This window comes from Prinia subflava, chromosome 1 (assembly GCF_021018805.1).
Source record: "Prinia subflava isolate CZ2003 ecotype Zambia chromosome 1, Cam_Psub_1.2, whole genome shotgun sequence".
Taxonomy (NCBI): Eukaryota; Metazoa; Chordata; class Aves; order Passeriformes; family Cisticolidae; genus Prinia; species Prinia subflava.
This window is the reverse complement of record NC_086247.1, coordinates 91,366,547-91,386,205: the sequence shown is the minus strand read 5'-3', so window position 1 is coordinate 91,386,205 and position 19,659 is coordinate 91,366,547. Positions and strand designations below refer to the sequence as shown.

Below are 19,659 nucleotides of genomic sequence, written 5' to 3'. Positions count from 1 at the left end.
CTTACCAGGAAATTCAGCCTTCAAAAATGTCCTGAGATAATTATTTCATTGCACAACTTCTGCTTCTGGGAGTTTATTCGCACAGCTAACTCAAAAGAGAGAAAATAGCCAGTAAGTGTGTTATTAAGTTTTATGCATTTTCTTGAAGCTGATAAGAAGCTATCTAAAAAGATCAGTGCTGCTACCTCAGACTGAGGTTCTTAGCCCCATCTTCCACCTACAGAAAGGCCTAGGCATGACAGAAGAGGGTGCACTTTGCAGTTCCTCAAAAAAGATGGACTTGTGGCAAGCTTTTCAGTTTCCTCTAGCTGTGAAATATCAGAGCTGTATCAGCAAAAGAGATTTAACAAGGTTTTGGCTGCTGTGTTATAAGAGAGATCTCAACAGCAGTCAGGCAGTTTTTGTGTTTATATTTTTAAACTGTGTCATGGAGCCTAAAGTAAAATTTGCTCTATGGAGGAAATGTGCAATTGGAAAATGTATGAACTCTTGGCAAAACAAACATGGATAGTTGGGGCAAGCCCACAGGATCCAGCCTATCTTTGTGACTCTTTGGATAGGCTGTCCCATGAAAACTAAATAAAAAGCAAGAGTGGAAAGATAGGGACACAGTCATGGATACACTGAGAGTGTCTGTGTGCTTTGCATTGGAATAAGGGTTATTTTTTACCACCACCCACATAAAATTTCCCAGTTTCAGCTGAATATCTCAGCTAAAAACTGGGAGACATCAATTTTAGATAATGGGTAGAGAAAAATATATCTGCATACCTAACACAGAAAAGTATTTAGGTGTGATTATAGTCGCCAACACCCACCTTCTGAGATTATGAATAAGCTGAATATGAATATGAAAAGCTATTATCATTAATTATATTGCTTACATGGCTTACTAAATATCTGTGGGTTTTATAAACTTCGTCAAAACCACAGACCTCTTCAGCATTCCCACCCCTACTTGTATAAAAAGTAATGGGAATTGATTTGGTCCCATTACCACCATTTTCCATCAGCAGAAGTCAGGGCCTAAAATTAACATTTCACTTTCTTCTCTTCCTTTTCTTTCACTCCCTCTCTACAATCCAGGAAGACATTGCCTTTTCCTCTAGAAAGAGCCATGCCTTTGAAGAACGATATTAACACAACTTATTATAAACTAAGAGGCATTGAGGCAAATAATACTATATATGAAAGAAGATTCCCCACATTTGTTAAAATTCCCAATGCAATCTCTTTCATCAGAAAGACAGAGTTCTAAATGTGGTTTTAATTCTTCATTTTACTGTTGATGATGATTAGGCTTGGCATAATTACTTACTTACAAAATATCAAAATTATACATTTCATTAATATTTCAAAATGTATTTTACCAGCAATATAGTCAAATGTTGTCTACAGCAAGTTTTTGCTTCAGAATTTATGTAATACAGAACAAAATTGTTCTCCTTCAAAGAGTCCTGTCCTCAGACAAGTTAGCATTTTATAATTACTTGATTCTTTTAAATATAAGCCTTTATCTTCTAATAATGTGAAATACATTAATCTTTCCTGACTCTATTTGTCACAATTTGGTTTCCTCTTGATATGCTGCAATTTTTGGAAATTGTTTGAATCTTGCCCTAAAACCTAGAATTGAAAAAGCTAAAAATATTGCAATACATTATTTCAAGTAGGAATTACGTATATGTATATATTAAGTCACATTAGCAAAAACTTAGCAGAAATGAGCTCGGGCTTCCCAGAATCACAGTATTTTGCATTCTATTTTTTATTCAAACAAAGCCGAGTCAAATAGAGCTAACCATGACACAAAAGACTGAAATAATTTTTAAATGCATTATGTTCTTTTCACTGAGCATTCAGTCTGTTCAGCTTAGTGCCAACACAGGCTCTCCTTAAATCCCAGACTGCACTCATGGGATAAACTGCTGATTATATCAAAGGAATCTTCTCATTGCCAAAGTATTTGATACCTGGCTGGCATTTTCCCTAGGCAAGTGTGTTTTGCAAGCTCTATGAACTGTGTTGTAGCTTATGCTATTTTGGTTCTATGATAGAAGCAGCAGCTGAGACAGATCCAAGTCTGTCATCTTCTAATCTAAGTCACCGCATACATCATGCTTCATCAGTGATGAAAAATAGAAATACAGCAGCTGGACATGTCTTTGGCCATAGAGTGTCCAGAAAACATTTTAATGAAGTCTAATGTCCATAGCTCAGATTCACTTTGTGTGCAGTAAACTGAACTACACAGACAGTGCATTCATCGCAAAGAAAACAGAAATTACTTTGATTCTCGTAATTGTTAGGTCTAATATTAACAGTGTTCGAGGAAAGAGAGCTATGCTGTCCTCCATGGAATCACTTCAAGGCACCTCAGCAAGATGGATAAAACTAAATGCTACTGCCCTGAGGATGAGAAGAAACTAAGTACTTCTGTCCCCATTCCTGTGCCAGCAATATTTGGAAACAGCAGCAGAGCAGGGATATAGGTAGGGCAGAGGTGATACGAGTGGGGTTATAGTAGGTGGGGAAGTTGTTGAACTGCAGTGGAGAAAGGGTGAGGACCTGAAAGAGATCTGGAGGGATTCTCAAATGTCCCTAGGGAGTGAGTAGCAAGGAGTTAGAAGGTTCTGAGAGGGGTTGAAGGTTTAGGAGCAGTCAAGGACGATCTGTGCCTGTAGCAGGCTTTCTTTGCCTCCTTTCCCCAAACCTTCCCCACTCCTCCTCAGTACAGCGCATCCCTCAGCCTATTGCTTTTCAACACTATCTTCTTTCCCTGTCTTTTCCCAGACAGGCAAAGCACCCCAATTCCACCTCCATCACTCTTAGATACTTAGATACCATTCGCCAAATATTCTCTTTCTCCCACTTTCCCCGAGAGCTTCTAGCATGTAAGAACAATCAAGTGAGCTTGATGGGACTTGGAGGAGAGGAGATTATAAAATGGACCACAATATTCTTTCCTTGCTCTCTTCGCAAGCTGTTCTGGCCAGTTGACATCTCACTCAACATCAGTAAGAATCTTTCCTGACTAGGAAAGATTCCTTCTTGTAAATTCATAGCCCCCTTTTGAACAATGGACATTTTGAGTCACCAAGTCTCAGGAACCTGAAAGAAAAGCCACATGGGAGTAGATAACTCTGATGTCAAAACAGTTCAAATAAATCTCCTGCTCCTGGACCCACTACAACATTATATTTCTTTACTTCCAAAAATTCCACTTGGAGGCAGAATGCTTTGTACAGAACCTCACCACCAAGGGCTAAAAATAAGTTTCATATACCTGTGACTGGAAACAGTACATCAGGGCTAGGAAAATCCAAGAAAAATGGGAAATGTTTGACAGACAAAGAAACTGTCTCAAGTAAAATTACCCTGCTGCTGCCAACATTATTTAAGACAGAAGAATCTCCAATGGTTTCTACTGGTCCCACAAATAAACTATCAGCCTTTATTTAAAGTCTCATTTGCTGCTTTGATGATTGACTTGCTATTGGAAAAAAATGCCCTTCATTTTTCTAAATAAGCAGCCCTACTCATTGTTCTCTACAAAGTCTTATTGAAACAAGTGTACATTTGTGTCTATGTAAAAGCTTTACATCTGAAAGCACAGTTGTATTAATTTTGGTTCATAATTTCAGGCTTCCCTCTAACAATAAAAAAATTATGCTACCTAGAGTGATGTAAATTGGGTACCATAATAACTAATCCAATTTTTAATGTCTCTCCCTTCTCTAATATCAATTATCTTCTGCAACACCACTGTGTCCTTGAAAAACATTCAAGCAAATTATGCACAAGAACCTCTATACAAGGAAAAATCAAGAGGATATATGAAAAAAAAAAAATCTAACTAAAAGGACTGGGTAAACCAAGACAATGAGACCACTGTTCCCCCACAGCTTATAGAGTGGCCCTCTTTTATGGCTTTTTTCCCCATCAGCATAGAGTAGGTCTTACAGCTCCTCCTCTCACCTCAAATGGCATCAATTAACACTGGAATAAACACACTCAGTCCACACATCAGCCAGTGTAAGATGGCAAAGCCCTTACAGGCTGCACTAGAAATTCAGACCAGCTGGGAATCATTTTTGACATCCATAAAATGTATCATCTTTGACTTTTTTTTTTAAAGTAAGTTCAAAGTGATTGAAAAAAACTTCCTAAGAGGCATAGATGCATTTCGCATTCACGTCTGCATACAGCAATCACATTTATTAGATTGCAAGGCAAACTTGGACTACATAATACAGGGGCTATTATAAACTAACCATCATGTAAGGAAAAACATTTAAAGGTGGACAGACAAGCAGAAAGAAATATAAACCATGCACATAAGATACCTTAAAATAAACCACTTGGAAAGGGAACATGAAAAAATCTTGAATGCTAATCAATAAAATGTATAAAAATTTAAACCAGTAGGATGCCTACATATAAGGGCCAAATTTCTCAAAAATTCAAACACTTGCTACATAACAACAGACTATACTCCTCTCCTTTCACAGACATCAATTTATTTTTTCTTGAAAATGGAAGCCTTACACTATTCTAATGAAAACAGTAGTTTTGATTATTTAACTCAAGATACCAAAATGCCTCAGACCTATCCTTCATGATAAACATGACATTGTATTCTTTTGGTTTAGTCTAAAGAGCCCTCTAGTGCTCACCAGCAGCAGCCATAATACATTATTTCAAGTAAGAAAGGAACTTCCTTGCAAATGTCTGCCTATTAGCTCCACCAAACACCTCCAGCTAAGGGAAGAAAATGAATTTGAGGCACTGGGTGATACATCTGCATGAAGAAAGTAACTTAAATTCCATAGTTAAGACTGTTATTTGGAAAATATGCTTACATTGTTTTCTGTATAGTTTTGAAGGACTCATGGGTTTAAACAACATTTCAGTCATCTACTAATAACAATCATTGATACAAGTTTATTTATATATAGAAAAAGAGCCTTCAGTTTTCAAAATTATTCAGCTGTCTCAGTCACCACTGATGAAAGTCAGTGACTAATGGAGTCATGCTGCAATTATCTCCAGAGAGGTATTTTTTTCCATAGAGGTTCTATTCAGGTAAGTTCATGAAGGACCACCCCATTCCACTATAAACAATTAATTCACTTTAAACAAAAACCTTCAAGTTATGTTATGGAGAAAATGTGCTATTAGCTTAAGATTTCTTATTCGTTCACGTGCCCCACTCCCTCATCTGAGTCAACAAAATTGCCTGTGGAGATAAGCTGTGAACCACATCATGACATTCCTCAGTGCTACCATAGGCTGTAGAGAAAACATACAGAGAATATGTCTTCAAGTTCCCTATCCACCATCTGAGAAAGGATTTCTAACCCATTCCTCCACTGCAAAGAGCTGCAAGACAGAGATGTGGCAATCCATAAAATTGCACAAAATTTTCTTACATTTTGTCTGGAGAGAATCTATTGATGTAATGTCCAGTATCCTGAGTTCCTGTTCCTAAAAAGTTTAGCTTAGCAGCACAGTACTTGTTATTGAATCTTCCAACCTCCACCAGTAACAATCCCAAATGGATTTACCAGTAAAGGTTGATTGCCAGCTATCCCAGAATGAATACCATTCCCATTTTTAAGGGAAAACTGATTCTTATCCAAGCAGCTATAATATTAGAATGAAGTTACTACAAAATTCTAACTAGTTTCCTTTTCTTATCCTAATATCAGCAAGTTACTGTCACTTACACCTTAGAAACACTATTTTGTCAACTGTAGTCTCAATCCAGATGTGAAAGAAAAATACATTCTCTGCATTTCAAATTTAAGAAACTACTTGTACACATACAAACACGTGCCAGAGAGCCATTCTTTCACTGTGTAACCAGTATCATACAAAATTCCATACCCAGACTTTGCAGGAAGCTTTAAAAAAGAAAAAAAAGAAAAAAAAAAAAGAAAAAAAGAAAAAAAAAAAAAAAAAAAAGAACCACAAAACAAAATAAAACAAACCACAAAAACAAAAAACAAAACAAACAAACAAAACAACAACAACAACCAAAAAAAAAACCAAACAAAAACAAACAAAACAAAACAAAAAAAAACCCCAAAAAACCTGCGGGGCTCCCCAAGGCACCAAACCTCCCCTCTAGTTTAGCTGAAGACTTATCTATTTTGTATTTACAGAGGTAGAGACAGAGCCTTTGGTCTCAGCAAAGGGTTGGATGTAACACTGCCACCGTCACCGTGATTATGAGGTTACTTCAGCTCCCACAATTCTCCTAGAAAAATCACTGCTAAATTAACAGGATTAGGAAATGTAACACCAGCCTTTGTCTGAGCTCTGTTAGGCAAGCTGGACATATGAAAAGCCATATAGTGACTTCTTGTTCACTCTTCCATTAGGAAGAATATAGAATATGCAACATGGTCTTAACTCCCACATGCTTACTTACAGGATTCTTTCTTCAGGGACTTGAAAGAATACCTCTGTGTTGCAGTCACTGTAGGAACAAAAAGTTTAAATTATTTTAAATATGGAATGAAAATGTCAATTCACTTACCTCAGTTACAGAACATTTGTGCAAAAGCTTTAGAAATGTTCATAACATCCTAGAATTAGCACAAGCTGCTTATCCAAAAGTAAATGAAATTTATGTTTCCTATGAAATCAGTGAAATTATCTAAGGAATATAAGAAAAATGAAAATACATTAAATCCTGTAATGAATTTAAGTCTATGGAATTGTTCCACTGAAGTCATTAACGACAAGGTCAAAGCACATACAACTTCACCAAGAACAACAAGACCAAAGGAAACCTTGTTTTCCCAAAGGAAATTTACTGCTACTTTACTATTATTATATTTTCCCATGTAAATTAGAGTTCAATTCTCAATGTCCTGTTAGAAATTCCCTCTTCCTGTAAGTCCATCAGAAGATGAAATGCAGCATAAAAGAAAGCAGACTGACACTAGAACAAATTAATTATAATGCTCTGACACAGGAGACTGGATTGTTTTACTATATTAATGATAATACAGATTAGTTTTGAAGAACCCTACTGGTCCTAGTTCACAGAAACTAGATGCCACAAGACTGTTTTGTTAAAACAAGCAATAATTTCCAAGGTCAGGAAAGAACTTTATATGCCATTATTTGACAGGAACATTTTCAAATATTTCCATGGCTCAAAAACATGTTTGACAGCTGCTCTCAGGTCAACTGTCACAAACACAAGGTTTTGTTTTCACCCTGACATAGCCAAAACTATCAACTAACCTATTCCCTGAGAGAGACACAATATACAAAATTCATTCAACATTTTTTCTTCTCCTCCTTGAAAAAAGGTCAGAGTAAGGAAAAAACCACGCCCTACCAATCCCTATTGAGAGATGACTCTGCAAAGGTTAACTCAAGTAAGCAAGCATATTTTATTTTCTTCATCTGAAAACTGAAAATCATAGCATGAATATGCATCTTCTGCAAATGCTTTAAAGAAAACTGTAATTCTGTACTGACAAAGGTTACAAGTGCTTCTGTCTTCATCTTTGAAAAGTACATTGAACAAAAATAATTTGCAAGCTGTAACTTCACACTTTCTGTTCCACGGTTGATTAATGACCTATTTTTCTTTTCCACTTCTCAGAGGGATTTCAGAAACAAACGCATTTTCCTGCTGCAATCAAAAAAGTTTATGGATCTCATAAGACTTTACTCTGATCTCTTCAAATGCCTGTTAACATTACATGTGAAAGATGAGGAGATTTATATATTTTCCTGAGATGCTTTCAACCCATTTCAAGTGAAATAAAGGTCTGACACTTAAAATTTTACAACTGTTTCATATAAAGTCAAGTATGAACTGAGCTCCTAGCTGAAACTGAAGCTACTTCAAATTCTGTGGAACCCAGAACAAAGAAAATGTTCACTTCTAGCTATGAAAGCTTTAAAGAGAACAGCCACAGTCCTTCACAGGCCTCACATTGGAAACTGGTGGAAATATACAGAATTAAGAATGGTGTGACATTAAAATTCAGCACTTCAGATCATAATAGTAAACAACCAGAAAAGCAGCCAAACTCTTGGACCTTCCAGAGGCAGCTGGAGTGCTCACCTCTCAGCAGTGGCTGCTCTCCTGGTCCAGCAGTGCTGTCCAAGCACATGTCCAGGGGCTGCCTGCAGCTCTTCACAGACTTCAGACAAGTGCAGTTTTGATTCCCTGCATTTACAGCATTGTTCCTCATGGTAACAGACCACATGAGAAGTAGTATTTGGCACATAAATCTCCAATATTTAAATAACATTATGAAACCTGAATTTAATCAGTTATTAATCAATTATTGTGTCTGTAATTGTCCTTCCTACAAAAATACTCTCAAACCTTTATGATCATGACTTCAAAGTTCATATTTACCAACACTGACATAATAAAAAAGAAAAAATGTAGTAGAACTCAGCTCCATACATTAGAACAAGCAAGTTTTCTCTTCTAAAATAAACATAATTGGGAAGGCAACAGGATTTGTGAACTTTTAAAAGTGTTCTTTGTAAAAGTCTTTATATACATTTAGCAATTTATTCAAAGTTTAATGAAAAAGTAGGGGGGAAAAAACCAACTGCTCTGCAAAGTTGTCCAGCTCCACGATGCTTCACTGTGTACTTTAATATCTATGGCTCACATGGCATAGCTGAGCCCTCTTTACGTACAGGGAGACTGCTCTAAGGTCTACCCAGAGCTTTTTTTGGGCTAAACTACCCCAACTCTCTCAGCCTGGCTTCATATGGAAGGTACTTCAGACATCTGATAGTCTTCATGACCTTCCACTGGACTTGCTCCAACAGATCCACATCTTTCTTACGCTGGGGGCCTCAAAGCTGGACACAGCACTCCTGGTGGGGCCTCACCAGAGTGGAGCAGAGGGGCAGAATCCCCTGCCCCAACATGCATCACACTTCTTTTGATGCAGCCCAGAATGCAATAGACTTTCATATTCAGTTTTCACCCACCAATTCCTCCTAGACTTTCTCCACAGGGCTGTTCTCAATCCACTCATTGCCCAGCCTGTATCCATGTTTGGGGTTGCCCCAACCCAGGTGCAGGACCTTGCACTTGGCCCTGTTGAGCTCCATGAGGTTTGCACAGTCCCACCTCTCAGGCCTGTCCAGGTCCCTCTGGATGGCATCCCTTCCCTCCAGCCTCACCACACAGCTCGGTGCCATTAACAAACTTGCTGAGTTGGTGTTGCTTGCTCTACTCAACTACAAGCAGTAGTCCTAAACCTAAAATAATATTAGTGAACAAAAAACTCAATGTTTTGTCAGGACACATCCCCCTTTCCCTTGTTAATGTCATCAGGTTGTCTGAGTTGAGCTTGAACTAACAGCTTTATATGCCAAACTCTTCTGTCAGAGGGTCAAGGGAAGAGAACAAATAATGAATAGGCAAATGTCGAATGAGTGCTTGGTGGCACTCATCCAGAAGATGAATGTAGAGTGGCAGGAGCTCAGTAAATCCACACACATCACTATTCTGGAAGAGGGAGGTCCTCAGGGACCTCCTGTGAAGTCCCTCCTGCCACCCCAAGGGTATCACCATATGCACGCTCTCAATCCCTCTACACATTGTGGCAGTCCAGCTTCTGCCTGTGTTTTAATTCATTCCTGCACCCTTTCATTCGCTAGTTGGATCTCCTCAGCTGATGGACAACAGGAGTATCACAGCTCCTGTAATTCCCAGGCAGCAACTCAGGACAAAGTAGCACATGCATGTGTCTTCTGAGAATAAAGAACCAGGATACAAACCACACAAGGGCAGTCAGAGGTAATGAGCATGTAATCAGTGCTGAAGGACACACTGCACACTCTGCGATTTTTTTTTAATGCCCGCCTTTTACAGCTTTTGTAAATTAACACACTTAGCAGACTGGTGAGAATCTGAGTCATCTGTAACAAAAAAATCAATGTATTCAAATGTTTAAAAAAAACTACTATAAATTTCATGTTTTAGGTGATGCTAGAATTGTAATTTATCTTGTTTTGCTAATAAAAATATGTCCATGTATACTATGTAAACAACTCTAATGTTTTATTCAATACATAAAATTTTTCAATGAACTATTATTCATATTACTTGACATTTGGTTTTAAGACCAAAGTCAGCTAATCTCTGTGGATACTGCAAAATCTGATGATTAAGACTGACTTTATTAACACATACAGAAAAGAGAAACATTTCATAAGAGCTAAAAAACCCCAGAAGCATTCAATATAATTAAAACAGTAGTTTGTTTTGTTAATGACAAAGTAGTTCTAATTCTTATTAAATTTTCCCTTTATGACAAAGGGAAAATGAATCTTTTGTTTCAAAACCAAGTCATTACAACTGTGAGGATGGAAAGAAATTGAAATTTTACTCGAATTTGTACTTTGTTATTTTAAATATTTAGATGCAATATGTCTCCAACACCTTCCAATCTGGTGCAACTGTGGGTTTCCCCTGAAAGAAGAGCTCCTACTTGCCTACTTCCCCCTCACATCTCTCTTCCTTAGCTTCCTCTTCACCAGACCTGGTAACTGTGCAACCACAAAGACAGTCCTGCTGACTGATCTGACAGAAGATTTAGTCAGTCTTCTGCCAACCTCCAAAAGAGAAAAACCATTTCCATCAGACTAGTTTACTGGACTTGCCCCAGGAACAGAGGAAGTATATGAACTGGCACAGAAATGCAATAGAAATCCCTTTCTTCCTATGGGAATGGCAGTCATACTAGATAACAACATATCCAGCCGCATGCTCAGGGCAAGGTTTTAAACTAAAACTGATCTAATTTGATCTTATCCCCCCAAAAAAGAAAGACAGTCCTGACTTCTATTTGTGCCATAATAGCACTGGTGTAGGCATGTGATCTGCAAGGTCTGGGCACTGAGCAGAGCCTTAAATGACAAAAAACCTGATTCCTTTCCAATTGGTCCATGTCTATTGTCCAGTTAATCATGCGGGTAATAAATGCTAGAAGTAGCATAAAGGAGAGAGGCAACACTTGGTGAGTTGCTGGGAGGAGAACAGAGACAGAAGCACAGACTGAAGGTATTTCTATGCAAAGTCGAGGACAAGGGCAGTTCCTCCAAAGGCCCAGAGCAAGGTAAAGAAGGAGAGGAGCTCCACCTCGTGAGGCCAACAGGCACCAATCGGTACATCCGTTCTCTGCAATCCTTGCACAGTCCCTTGTGATGGATGAACGGTCAGGCACGTGAGAAACTTTCTTATGTTTGAGTGGGTTCTACAGTTTTCACATCCTTCCACTCCCCAATATTGATTATTTTCTTCTGACATTTTAATGAATGACAGAGTGATTCTGCTAAAGCAACACTGCTTTTGCAATAAATAAATAGGAGTTCTCTTCCTAGTCCACTACTATTTTAATAAATAAACAAACCAAATCATTTCACTTAAGCTGGTTTTTTTTTTCTTCCCATCTTCATCTCATTGTACACTGGAAGGATCTGGAAATCTACTGCCATACAAATGTGCAATAACTGTACATGTAACATTTGTCCCTTCACCCTTCTCCTTATCAACTATAAACATCAATTAATTCATTTTTTTCACTTACCTACAGATTTGATTTTAAAAATATCCTGAAACACTTGAGTTCTATTGCACTTTTTCAAATGTATCTGAAAATGTCAACTGGCAAAACAAATTTAGAAACAAATTTCTATATTATACTATATTTGCCAGAATAAAATGCAACACAGCAAAATGGGCTAATACTCAGCTCTGCAATGACGACAGAATGCAAGAAAGCAAAAAATCTGCATTCCAAAAAACAGGTTTTTAAAGTCCCAATATGCTGTAAGGATGTAACATTTAATTTGCATGAGCAAAATACGGAACGGAAATAGTTAACAGAATAGAAGTCTGTCAAGACGACTTATACCATCCTTTACAGAAGAACCCCAAGCACAAAACCAGGTATCCTGAGAAGAAAGCAGAAACCAACACCTAGCAGTAATTCCAAAGAAGCTGCTTCCAACTGCTCTGAACTGTTTCAATTCATTTTCATGACTGTTTCTCTGAGGTCAGGAGCAGAGCCCATGCCAAAGAACATGATCTGTTTCACTAGTCAAAAGGGAGTATTTGGTTTGGGAAGCATCAGGAATGTTTAAGAGGGCATATTTTGGAGCTTTTTTCAGGTTACTACCAGGAAAATTCCAGATTATTTGGTCTAGTTTACAGGAGAAGAAAGTGATGTGTAACTACTTACAGCTTATAAAGAAGTTCGATATGCATTACTACACACTGAGTTTGAAAAGCAGTCAGTGTTCCCAGCCAGAACCACATAAATGAGAACGATTCCACATGTTCATCCAAATCAATCTGTACAGAATATAATCATAACTCCAGAGAAGGAAGCTTGCCTTATCCCACCACTAACTGCATTCAAAATTTCCTCTTGCAGTTTCTCCAGGATGGCCTCACTGTGTGAGGATCTTTGGAATCAGGAATGTCCACATGAGAAGCAGACTTTCATAATGCTTGAAAAGTGTGGAAAGATATTCAAGAATACATTCAAGAATTGCATGAATGAAGAAAAAGACTCTTACAGCTTATCTACACAAAGAAATTACTCTGTATTAATTGAGGGTGTGAATATATAGTACAAATTCAAACACTCAACTACTTCCACGTGCAGTGAGCTGAACACTCCAGTAAAATGAGCATTATAATTCAGTAAAATTTACATTGAACAAGAATATTCAGTAACATGGAGTCGGTGTGGAGCTACCCATGTTTTGTACATTCTGCCTTTTTTCCCCAGCAAATTCCCTTGGAAGAAGCATTTTCAGTATCAGTAAAATACAAACTTAAACAAAACAAAAATCAAAAACAAAACAACAAACAAAACAAACAAAAATAAAGAGACACCACCAAAACACCACACTATACAGTTTAACTTAACAGAGATTTCCAGGAGACAGCACATTCCTACTTCACTGTTTGTAGACAGATGATTTGCAGAGATGTTCTTGCTACTGACACAAGTCCTGACAAAACCTGCAACTGAAGATGTCAGGGAACACTGAAGATGTTACCCCTTTTTGCTGCCTGCCCCATTTTCTGCAAAAGATGACCCCTGCTGCAGCACAATAAGCAATCTGTCCGTGCCTCGTGTCTCCCCAGCTCACAGTTCCCTGTATTTGCCTTCTCTGAACGTTTGTGCTATGTACCATCTGTGAAGCACCTTGGCTGCTCAACAAGTATCCACGTTGTTCTGCTGTGCTTTGTCCAGCAGACTGAGGAGAGGAGCAGAACAGAGAACTAGATATAGTAACCCCTGCAATCATCCTACCACAACTTAGAAGGGTTTATAAGCCAGAATTTTTGGGAAGATTAATTTGAAAAAGCTTTTAAAATGCATTAATTAAACCATAACTAAAGTTAAAAAGTGACTGTAAAATTCTCTTGTTTAACTTACTTAAGAAGTAAATTTAACTTAATTTACTTTAGAATTCACAAACAAAAGTCACTTCCAAATAAAAGAATCCATAACAGATTTGAATGTGATTAAATTGATAAACTTTTGAAGTTAGCTCAAATTCATAATACAGAATGTCCATGTAGTAATTAAGAATATTTTTCCTGAATGTTTCTATGTATGCAAGCTTAGAGACTGCTATTCATTTTTTCTGAGACACAAAATGCAGTGAAGACAGAGGGCTGTGTTTAGAACTGGGCAGGAAGGTAGCTATGAAGAAGTGTGAAGTGAAAGCATTTCAAGTAAGTATTTTTGTAAGGCACTTGCAAAAATGACAAAAATGGCTCTGTTGCCTAGCTCATTTTTCAACTGAATTACTTAACCAGATGGAAAGCCAAAATATGTGACCTTCTGTGCCAAGTAAGGTCGCATATCTGGGTTTTGGAGTTTTTTGAATAAAGTTTACTACTCTGAAAAGACAAGCAAAACTTTTTTGGAAAACTAAAGGTGAATGCATTTTCTAAAGGATAGTTGCTTAGACAATGAAACAAATAAACAAAAAAAGATACAATTTAACAACATTCAGACTTCTATGAAAATACATACATGATACCACCCCTGTATTACTGACAATTCTGATGCATACTGCAAGCCAAATTCTACCTTGGCAAGTCACCTTTTAAACACATGAGAAAAAAAAACCAGAAAATTGCATATATATGCACATTTCAAATAAGAAATAGCCACAACGTAACTAAATTCTTACTCTGATGAGATCCGTGGCATTTGTTTGTAATAAGCTTTAGGTTCTGTAGTTAATGCTAGATCCTGCTTCACTTTTCAGCATCTGCATTCTCTCACAGCAAAGCCTGCTGCAGATTAGATGGAGGCTTAAACTTACAAATTGAACTGACACTTACAAGTCAGAAGTGACACACAGAAACTCTGCAATTGAATCACTCAGCCTGGGTACACTCCCAGCTGGCTTCAGTAACAGGATACATCAGATTGCAATTTACCATGGACAAAAAAGACTTTTCTCACAGTTGCTACACCCAGGATTTCGTTAAAACATTGGAAAGATTTTACGAGGCTTTAGGACCTGACAGATCTTATAGCAAGTTTTAAGGAAAATTAGCAAATTGTTAGTGTCTTGGACATGTTTACTTTTAAAGCCCAAAATGGGAAGTGTTATAGAAACAACGAGACCTAACAATATTAGATAGTACAATCTTATATAAAGCTTTAAAATCTGTTACAGAGGTGTCAGCTATGTCACATTATTAAGGTCTACAATCTTGCACACAACTGTAGACACCCTGAGTGTGTGAAGCATCCATCTTTATTTAGTGAGCAAATCAGGAAAACGCTCTCATAGGTACTTACAGAACTGGGGTTTCAGGACCTATTTCTGAGAGGAAGACTTCTTCCAACACATCAGAGTGTTCAGGTTACAAAGTTCATGTGTGATCAAGGATCTTGTAATCAATGCTGCAATCCACCACCAAAAATTCTAACTCTCATAAGTAATAAAAATTGCTTTATGTAGCAGGTATTAAGTATTTCCCCTAAGGCCTAACTAAGCATCCAAAGAAGCCTCATCCCACCGAAGGCAGCAGCAAGTGTAGTAGGTATTTATTAATTTGTACTAATTTACAGCAGTTTAAGAGCACAGTGGTACAAGCCTCACCAAATGGTTAGCAACCAGGGTGCAAGTCTTTCAAAACAGCATAAAGCAACTAAGAGTAAACTAGAAACAGACACCAGAATTTAAAAATACTTTGTCAATCTTTCTGTTCAATTTCTGAAGCAATGAAACCCTCAATGAGAAATGGCCAGGCTAAAATTGCAGAATTATACAGTTGTGTTTATATAACACCAGCCTCTTTCTCCAGCTACATTTCAAATGGAAAAGCATACAAATTTTTTAATCAAAACCAGCCAAAGTATTTTCCCATAAGCTTTCCAGGAAAGTCAATCTCTGGACTAAAACCAAACATAAAACTTTCATCAGGAAAGGAGAATATTTCATTAAGTTGTGAATATGCAAAGACAACATTCAGACATAAAATGATGGAGAAAATTCTTACGTAAATTTCCACTTAGCAGCTACTACACACTACCACCTATTATAACAGCAACATAACTTATTTCAAAAAACTCAACTGAATTCAAGGCACAGGCATTATATTGTGTGCTCTCTATTTCTGTCTGATTTTTATACACTAATCTTCAGCATCAGGAATGAATTATCAAAAAGCATGAGAATATGTTCTACTCCACAAAGCTACTTTTGTCCACATAACTATGCATGTTCTGTTCCAAAAAGCAGTAGATAATTTCACAGAATCACAGGATTTTGAAAAGTTTGATGGTTTTCATTTTTCCAGTGCTAAAGACTTTTAGCTTATTTATAAAATAATTACTTGGAGAAGCTGGGATATTTATTTTGAAATATATATCACCTTCCTCTCAACTGAAGAAACAGTAAAAATACCTGCAACAACAAAGGTTTTCTAAGAAGAAAAAGTCTGAAGTGTCTTGTAAAATTATTTATATAAAAACGATAGAGTAAAACTTGAAACACTCCAGAAACTTTTGCAGAAAATGACCAAATCCAAAGTCTATTTTACCAATTCTTAAATATTTGTAAATTATTGTAATGCTCCTATCCGTGGATATTGGATCACTAATATTATTTAAGTGAAACAGATGTTCTACATAATGTTCTAAATAACACATAATTTTAATCAACACATTAAAAAATACCAGTTTTGAGGTTAATTTTGCATTTCCAGATCTACCTTAAAATTTGCTCACAATGTACATAAAAATGTGGGAGTGAGAATACAGGAGACATGAGACCTGTGCATACTTTATTCTCACTAACACCTCTTTGCCCTAAAATAGGGCACCTACAGTAACAGATGTTTGGTTGCTTTGTGCTGGAATCCTGAAAAGCACCAACAGCTGAAGTTCTGAAGTCACTCCCAAAAACTGAAGAAAATAACTGTGTTACAGTTTTCACGCCAGCAAAACATGCATCATAAAACACACACACATTCACAAACACAGTAAAGAATATTTGGAAGCGCAGTCAGCCAATATCAACCTGATTCATCAGCCTATATCCAGTTAGTGTTCAGGTTTCTGCCCTGAATCCCAGCTGCCTTCCATGGATCCCAGCCCAGCATTTCATCCTAACATGCTGAGCTCTAGAGCACCGTGAGGCTGCTGCTTCATAGGCAGCAAAACCACCAAAGGAGACAGAATGGACATCAGAGCCATTTCCAGATAAACTGTTCCTGTCAGCAATTAAAGGTCCTCTGGGACTGTACAGTTTGATCGGTTTACTCTACCCTTTTCTACTGACTTTTAGGAAATATGTTGTAAATTTCCATTTTATTTTTCCACTGCCCACACAGTATGGATGGAAATCAGCAAACTTGCAGCCTATTTCCAGTTCTGCTATTAAATAATATTCATATTATGTTAATCCTCAATTTACTAAGACATAAAATGGGAAAAGAAAAAAACCCAACCAACAACAACAACAACAAAGCCACTGACTTTACCTGAGCAGCTAGTCCAAATTTGGTGTTTTGTCTCTCACTTAGAGACACTAACTGCCAAATTCCAACTAGTTTAAGAATTTTACCTAGCTCGTCTGTGAATTTTCTGGAAAAGCTTAACAACTACCCACGGATGCTTGTGGGTAGTGATGTGATGTTATTCCTGGAAAGTCTATTTGTAATGTCCACATTTCACATGTGGCATCACTCATCTTCAGGCAATTCAGTACTCAAATTCTGCCTTCTGTGACAGCCTTGTAATAGTTTTGACTTGTACAGGGATTGCTGTAACTGAAGTATTTTACAGAGTAATCTAATTTTTAGAATTAAAGTAAAACAGTGCATTGATATCAATTGCAAAATAAATAGGACACTAAAGTACTGATTTCCATGTAAGTGGAAACTCTTGCTTTTGGGTATTTTGACCAGAAAGCCCAACTTTACAGGCATGACTTAAAATACAATATACAATTCCATGAACCATTCTGAGAATGTAGGTAGCTTCCATTCATTGGGCATGACACAATGTTTCATTTTCTTGAGTGAGGTTCAGAACATCTCTCTTAGAGCATGGTGCTAAGAGCACCAAGGCTGTGGGCTCGGCCCCCTATGGGGCATTCACTTAATGGCCGGAACTTGATGATCCTTGTGGATCCCTTCCAACTCAGAATATTCTGTGAATCTGTCATTTTTTACTCCATATTTTACCTACAAAGCCCAGACACAGAAACCTTCACTAATTTGTCTTTGATGACACAGGAGGTGACTATCAGATTCATACACATGGGACTTGCAACTTGTCTTCTAGTTCTATACTGGAAAAACCTTTCTACTTTTTCAAAGATGAAGGTTTAAGCAATATTTGGTAAAACATTTAAATCTTGAGCAAACGTTTTCTAAAATCCATCAACACATGTAAATACACTATACTAGGAAGATTTCAGAATGTCTCTGTTATTGTTATTATGCGAAAAGGACTGAAATACGAAAAAGTCTGTTTACAGGAACAATAAAATTTACAACTACATGCTTCTCTTCTGTACACAAAGCAAAAGCTAAGCAGCCACTCAAGATGAGTGAATTTAAGTCAGTGTCTTCCTCCACAAAGAATGGCTGAAGTCTGGGGTAACATTTGAGAGAAGTCAAATTCTGCAGAACTGGCTCCAGCTTTTGTGTAGTAGCATCTCTAATCACTCCTACTCCAGCATCTTCATTCCTTTATACCATACCTTGAATTTCACTCACTCCTGCTTGTTACAAGCAAAATTATCCACCTGAGGTTTTAAGACAGGGACTTTTCTCCTACCTATTATAATTCCTGCAAGCCAGATTGCTTTATCTGGTAATTACCCAGGTGCAGTCTTTATTTTAAGCTCTGGTAAGAAAGAAATTTTTATCACCATGTCCACAGCTGTTAGTCAGGAATTATTAGTTTCACAGCTTTCAGACATTGCCACATCATTTGAATGCAATATACAATGGCACATTTCAGAATGATGAGCTTCTTCTGCCAGTACCTCCACTGGAAAGAATGGTGAGTGACTCAGTTGTCTCAGCCTAAATGCACTCTCCCTTTTTATGGTTTTTCATAATTATTACTGCATATGGATACATCTTGGAATTACATCATGTATGCATGTCTGCACAAATCTATCATGCTCCAAACTTTAAATAAAACGCACCAATTAAAGCTTACTTGTAAAAACGATAAATGAAAAGGCAACAAGGTGGAGAAATATAGTGACAGAACCAATGTTTCCTCCAAAATAAGGACACTACTATCAAATGTGATAGTTCAGGTAAGTGTTATAAAATTTGTTTCCACTTAAAAGTATTGTGACAACATTTAAGTAAGATTTTGACAATCCGTTTCCATTCATTCATACTTAAATATCAAATTTCTTCATAATAAATAAAATGAGGTATTTTCCCTTTACATACTTTAAAAATTTAAAATATGTCTTTCTGGGTTCTTATACTGAAAACAAACTTTACCTAAATGCCTCCTTAAATACACATTAACACAGAACAAGAACAAACCAAGACCTTATCTACAGAACAGTAAATCATCTGTCCTATGCTAAACCCCTCCTACAGGAGCTCTCTGCAGGCTTCCTGCAACTTTCCTTGGTGTCCTAGGCAATGGTGGAGCCCACCTCACACTAAGAGGAAGCCAGATGCAGAAACCAGTGAAGCCTCTGAAGTCCAGCCACAAGAAAGGAAAATATGAGCTTCTTATATTTAAACTGTCTCTCTTCAAAAAGTCATTGCTGGGATTCTTCTAACACTTTAAAAGCTTCTCTCATCTTTGCAAGTTTATTATGCGCGTACACATAAAATAGTTTCCCTAAAGCCTTTAGTTCTGTCATATCAGAAAGTCACCAGGACTGAAAGCCTATAGCTTTTAGCCACATAAAACAGCTCTGCAGTTTCTTGTCTCTACTAAAAGCATATTTCCAATTCTGCAAGTCCTAGTAAAGACAGAAATCAATTATACTGTGCATTATCCAATTTACATACAAATCCTGTATTAAAAACTTCTACTTCAGCTGGCAAAGTAAAAAAATATGACAGAAGCTATTGAACAAATTCAGGCTCCAGTTACAGTCAGGTAAATCTGCAGTGAC

General features: G+C 37.2%; 1 protein-coding gene across 5 annotated transcripts in view; it reads right to left on the bottom strand.

The window, feature by feature from the left end:
• The window catches only part of RNF144B (ring finger protein 144B), a 90,103-nt gene that overhangs the window by 69,170 nt on the left and 1,274 nt on the right, over nt 1-19,659 (bottom strand). For 3 of the 5 annotated variants that reach the window (XM_063403366.1, XM_063403384.1, XM_063403375.1), the window contains exon 2: nt 6,437-6,484. The exons of the other annotated variants lie outside the window; for them this stretch is intronic. The gene's annotated coding sequence lies outside the window, so the exon portion shown is untranslated. The remainder of the gene's footprint in view (nt 1-6,436; nt 6,485-19,659) is intronic. 5 annotated transcript variants of the gene reach the window in all.